General features: G+C 57.5%; 1 long non-coding RNA gene across 1 annotated transcript; it reads left to right on the top strand.

Moving 5' to 3' along the window:
• The first annotated feature begins 722 nt into the window (after window positions 1-722).
• On the top strand, window positions 723-3,975 carry LOC133350101 (uncharacterized). The gene is made up of 2 exons (XR_009756016.1): window positions 723-1,422; window positions 3,036-3,975. It is a non-coding gene; the product is annotated as an uncharacterized LOC133350101 (long non-coding RNA).
• Window positions 3,976-6,298: the final 2,323 nt, after the last annotated feature.

Below are 6,298 nucleotides of genomic sequence, written 5' to 3' on the forward strand. Positions count from 1 at the left end.
GGGTGAGGGGGAGGGGTATGGGGGGTGAGGGGGTGGGGTATGGGGGGTGAGGGGGAGGGGCATGGGGGGTGAGGGGGTGGGGTATGGGGGGTGAGGGGGTGGGGCATGGGGGGTGAGGGGGTGGGGTATGGGGGGTGAGGGGGTGGGGTATGGGGGGTGAGAGGGTGGGGCATGGGGGGTGAGGGGGTGGGGTATGGGGGGTGAGGGGCATGGGGGTGAGGGGGTGGGGTATGGGGGTGAGGGGGAGGGGCATGGGGGTGAGGGGGTGGGGCATGGGGGGTGAGGGGGAGGGGCATGGGGGTGAGGGGGAGGGGCATGGGGGGTGAGGGGCATGGGGGGTGAGGGGGTGGGGCATGGGGAGTGAGGGGGTGGGGCATGGGGGGTGAGGGGGAGGGGCATGGGGGGTGAGGGGGAGGGGCATGGGGGGTGAGGGGGAGGGGCATGGGGGGTGAGGGGCATGGGGGGTGAGGGGGAGGGGCATGGGGGTGAGGGGGGGCATGGGGGGTGAGGGGGAGGGGCATGGGGGGTGAGGGGGAGGGGCATGGGGGGTGAGGGGGAGGGGCATGGGGGGTGAGGGGGAGGGGCATGGGGGGAGGAGCTCATGGCTGTGACATCACGGGGGGGGGGCGTGGTTACCTTGTACCGCCCCCGCGTCTCGCGCCACTGGCAGTTTGGCCGTTAGAGATGTCTACGTAGTTTATATTTTAGTTGTTTACGTGGTGGTTTAGTTACTGCAGCTACATACTATTAACATTCCTTCCCTTTATTAATGCTACCCCTATCCCCTCCCTTTGATGCTGCTAATCCTGCATAATGCACGGGCATAATATGACTTTGAAAACCCTGCCCACCTCCTACGCATTTCACAAGTAGTGCTAATCACATACCTGCATTTCCCATAAATATGCTAAATTCCTCTTGATATGCAAATTATTTTGTCAAGGCACCCTTCTCCTTTCAACCCAGCTTAAATATACGCTCCAAGCGTGGTGGTGTCTCATTCAGACGCTGTCTCCCCGACAGACCTGGTCTTCACCTGAGGACGGCTGCTTGCGTTGTGGCCGAAACGTCGTGAGAATTATTTTATTATGTTTTATTTTTATTATTTTATTATTTCCCTTCTACGTGACTTTACCAAAATAACCAAGAAGATGAATCCTTGCAATCACGAAAGCTTTAAATCGAGATGTAGAGGTGTTACGTACCGGGGTGTAGCAAGCCATTACGTTGCGGTGTCTACATCACGGTCCGAGCGTGGGGTGTCTACATCAACGTCCGCATACAGCCCCGCCCCTCGGGGGGCAGTTGGCTATATAAGGCGGTGCGTGAGAGAGCAGAAGAGCCGTTGAAGACTGAAAACCAGCTCGCAAGCCCTGGGACTACACTGAGTCGGTCTCCTGCAGGAGTGGAACCGAGCTGTGGGTGAGTGGTGGCTGTGTGAGTCTCTGTGTGAGTCTGTGTGTGTGTGAGTCTCTCTGTGTGGAACGGTCATGGTGGGGGTATTGAGGGGGGTACATGGGGGGTCTCGGGTGGGGGGCAGAGGAGGCATGGGGGAGGAGCTCAGGTGGGGGGGAGGAGCTCATGGCTGTGACATCACGGGGGGGGCGTGGTTAACTTGTACCGCCCCCGCGTCTCGCGCCACGTGCTTCCCACTGGCAGTTTGCCCGTGAGAGAGGCGCCGACAGACCCCAGAGCAGGTGAGGAGTTGAACCGAGCTGTGGGTGAGTGGTGGTGGTGGTGTTAGTCTCTCTGTGTGAGTCTGTGTGTGTGTGAGTCTCTCTGTGTGAAACTATCTGTGTGAGTCTGTGTGTGTGTGAGTCTGTGTGTGTGTGAGTCTCTCTGTGTGAGTCTGTGTGTGTGTGAGTCTCTCTGTGTGAGTCTGTGTGTGTGAGTCTCTCTGTGTGAGTCTGTGTGTGTGTGGAACGGTCGTGTAGCTGACAGCGTGCCGCGCTATTAACTGCGAGACCCCGAGGTGGATTCTCTCTCAAGGCCAACAGCAGTGACGATTATCTGAACCGGTGCTGGGCCTCCCCTAGGTCGACTCAACCTCGAATGAGTACCTGGTGCGGTGTGTAAAGGTCGCCACTAGGGAGACAAAGGCGGCCGGGCGTGGTGCTGGCAATCCAACCCCCTCGTGTGTCGTGCCAGCCTTCATACGTACTGCTGGCTAACAGCACTTTCCCCTATGGACTGTTAAGTCTCTACGGGGATCTTTGTTTTTATTTCGATTTAAAGCTTTCGTGACTGTGGGATTCATCTTCTTGGTTCTTTCGGTAAAGTCACGTAGAAGGGTATTAATAAAATAATAAAAATAAAACATTATAAAATAATTCTCACGACGTTTTGGCCACAACGCAAGCAGCCGTCCTCAAGTGAAGACCAGGTCTGTCGGGGAGACAGCGTCTGAATGAAACACCACCACGCTTGGAGCGTATATTTAAGCTGGGTTGGAAGGGGGGAAGGGTGCCTTGACAAAATAATTTGCATATCAAGAGGAATTTAGCATATTTATGGGAAATGCAGGTATGTGATTAGTACTACTTGTGAAATGCGTAGGAGGTTTGGCGGGGGGGTTCAAAGTCATATTATGCCCGTGCATTATGCAGGATTAGCGATTAATTACGACTTTGTTAACGTCTAGCTTTTCAGTGTGTGGGTCCGGTCTCTTATTTGAGAGGCGGTTGAATTTGGAAATCAAGTTGTCCTTACATTTGGTCGACATAGCGGCAGCTGAAGAGGCAGTCATATTGTCTACATGTTCCCAATCCGATGTGGACATTGTTGCAGTCAAAGATAAGAGTGATTTGTAGAGTGTCTTGTCTAACTGATCTAGTTCGGTGCGCGTAAGTCTGATTTTCTCTGAGATAAGAGCTAAGCTAGTTCTAAACAGAATTCGTTTAGCATTAGAAGAAGTTACAGCAGCAGAGGTTAGTGTAAATGCGATTGGTATTACCTTAGAGTCACGGCATCTCTTTAGAAAGGTGAGAGACTCGATTAGCTGAGCCTTTTTTGTCTTTGGTGTCCCATACTGGCAGGGGGAGGAGTGGTGGTGTTAATGTTGGTGGTATTCGTGGGGGTGGTGTGTGGTGCCACAACGACGGGGCCGCTCTGCCGAACCAGGGAGCCGCCCGGCTTCCCCCACCGCACTGCCCCCCATCACCCGCCCCACATAAGCACACACCCGCACGCATTCCCCCCCCCCCCCCCCATAGAGCTGGAAGGGAAGGTCACCTGATCGACCGGTTTTTATCCGAGAGACCCTTATCGGGATTAATTCTCACGGTTTCCGGCGATCAGGGAATTGGATGACCTCCCCGTGCTACGTGGCACCGCGGCGCTGCGGCCGGCCTTAATATGGTGTGGTCGCAGCGTGGGGCATTCGGCCACCGCGGTTGAGGCACATATCCCCCCACACACACCCCCACGAGTCGACGGGGCAAGCAGGGGAGGCACGAGACAGCATGAATAGCGGGGTCACAGGGGCTGTTGCGCATAGTCATGGAGGGTTGGGATAATTGCGCTTGAGCGCGCAGGCCCCACTGTTAGGGAGGGTAAGGGATTAATTAGGATTTACGCCTTGCACGCAGCACACTGATTAGCATATCAACAGCGCCTGGGGACTGCCGTGCGCGGGCTTGGGGTGCACGAGCCCATTGTTCAGCGCAGCATCCCCTTTGGAGGTAGGGAGGATAAATAGAGGAGCGCAGAGGGGAAATCGCTCTCTTACTCCAGCGCCAGGCGACCAGACGCAGCTCGAGCCAGCGACCCGGACGTCCGTGCGACGCACCGAGGCACGCGGTTAACACAAGGATCAGCGGACCGCCGTGGACACTTAACAGTGAGTAAGAAGGTGAAATTAGAATCATAGCCGATAAATAGGGAATAGGTACAGGTTTAGTGGAATAGGCCAGCCTCGTCGACTCACTGATTCAACATCAATTCGCAGGTGGCATATAATAAATCATTAATAGCGAAGCGTGGTCTCGCGTGATCTTGTCGTGCAGTGTGAGCGTGTGGGTGCGCTGTGTGCACAGTGGTTCGCCACGTGAGTGAGCGCTGCGCGGAGCTGAGCGCGCGGGTTGCGTGTGGGAACGCGTGTGGTACTGTGTGTGCGTAAGCTCGCGGCGTGCGTAATAGGCGTACCCCAGGTGCGCGATCATAACGCAAGCGGCCAGCAGACGGCGAGCGCTGCGCAGAGCGGCGCAAGAGTGGGTGTCGCGTGTGTTCACTCCGTGTGTGATACAGGTGCGCGATCATAACTTGCGTAGTTGGTGTGGAGTTGGAGTGCACGGAGCGGCGTGTGTGTGTGTGCATACGTTCGTTACATGTCGGATACGGATGCGCATTGGTAACGTGCCGCACAGGGCTATACTGCGAGCACGGCGTTTGATTGACGATGATGTGCGCACGTATGCTCGCAGCGTGGGAGCGCGGCGCGAGGCTGTAACAGTAGGGGCGTCGCATTCGAATGCCGGCGAAACCGTAGCGAGTAATAGGGAGGTGGGGTAACGTAAACGGAATAGGGGATGCAGGCGGGAGGGACCCCGGGGGCCAACGGCCCCCACAAATTGGTGTCGGAAGCGGTACGGACCCCCGCGTTACCTCACGCTAAAATAAGACTAATATTTACCGGCCGGGGGGCCCCTTCGTGGAAGGCATTCGCCCGCAATCTCTTAGGGGCCAAGGAAATTAATGGATGGACGGACGCGCAGGCAGTACGTCAACTTAATATGAATCTTGATGGGCGGGCAGCCGATTTTGTAGAAGCGTTACCCGCGAGCGCACAGACACAGCTAGAGGAGCTGATGCGCCGACTCGATCAGCGTTTCGGCACGCGTGACGAGGAGGAAGCAAAATCGGCCTTAGAGGCGCGCCATCGCCAACCTGGCGAAGATCTACGTGATTACGCCGAGGATGTGCGCGAGTTAACAAAGATCGCACGCTCGGGGTATGCAACTGATGTTATTGAGGAACTGGCCGCCGAGAAAATCCAGCGGTACCTGTCTCGCACGGCGTGGTGGCAGCCAGACATGAGCTGCCCACGTCTTCCCTTTAACGCCCTTGTCGAGCGCGCACGTAAGTGTGAAAGAATTCACAGCGAACGCGCGCAGCTCCGGGGGCTGGGACGAGAGCGCGTCATTGCGAGCCTGCTCTCGGAAGACGAGGAGGAGGAACAGGAGCTCGCGAGGACGGTAAGGGGCCGGGAAAGAGAGCCTCCAGTGTCCCGCGAGACAACCCCGGGATGGGTTGCCGGTATACAAACGGGTATAAAGGATGTCTCCGGCCAGGTAACCCAGGTACGCGAGGAAACGAATACAAATATGACCCAACTGCAATCCTCCGTTGAGACCATCCGATCCGAGATGGGGGAACTAGACTCCACGGTAGGAGGGCTAACTGGAAGGATAGCGCGACTAGAAGCAGAGTATGAGCAGCAGCGCACTGGGGGAGGAGGGAGTGGGCAGAGAGCCCACTACGGAGCCGCCACCCCTCCCCGGGCATGTTATATGTGCGATCGCCGAGGGCATCTAGTGAGGGACTGTCCTCAGGTCGCCCGAGCTAGACAAGAGCTAAGGTCAAACACTAAGGCCCCCCTAGAGAGGGGACCACCGGGGGGTGAAATCAACGTAGCCCCGACACAAACAAGCTGTGAGAATAATGGCGAGCGAGTGATCTCCACACAGGTTCCAGCAACAACGCCCACAGAAACGGTGACTCCTGGCGACTGGCTGCGGGAGCTGGTGGCGGGGATCACGGGGGCCACGTCGCTGGTGGAAGGGGAGGTAAACGGAGTGCGTACCCGAATCCTGCTGGACACGGGGGCGGTGGCCTCGCTCGTGAGCGCAGCGCACTGCAGCGCGATCGGGGTCGACGTGCGTCACCTGCAGGCACCGGACCGCGCGCTGCACACGGCGAGCGGAGCCGGAATGGGGCTGCTGGGGAGAGCCACCCTAGAGGTCCGCATAGGCAGCCAGGTGTGCACGCAGGAGTTCTACGTGTCGAGTGCGTTGTGTCACGAGTGTATCGCAGGCACCGACCTCCTAGAATGGTTGGGACTCAACGTGCAACCCCGCCAGCGATGCGCCACCATGGAGAGCAACGGCGAGCGGATACCATTCCTGGGACGAGAACCAACGCGCCGCCACTTTGCACCTGTGGCCGCTATCCTGGCGAAGGCAGTCACCATCGGCCCGCTCACCGAGATGCTGGTGCCGGTGGCAACATCCCCCACCGACCCCGCGCTCCGACCATCAGGGGAGGTAATGCTAACTCCTCACCCGGAGTTGGCAAAACGGTA

Source organism: Lethenteron reissneri, chromosome 32, assembly GCF_015708825.2.
Source record: "Lethenteron reissneri isolate LAM-NWPU_2019-01 chromosome 32, ASM1570882v1, whole genome shotgun sequence".
NCBI classification, from domain to species: domain Eukaryota; kingdom Metazoa; phylum Chordata; class Hyperoartia; order Petromyzontiformes; family Petromyzontidae; genus Lethenteron; species Lethenteron reissneri.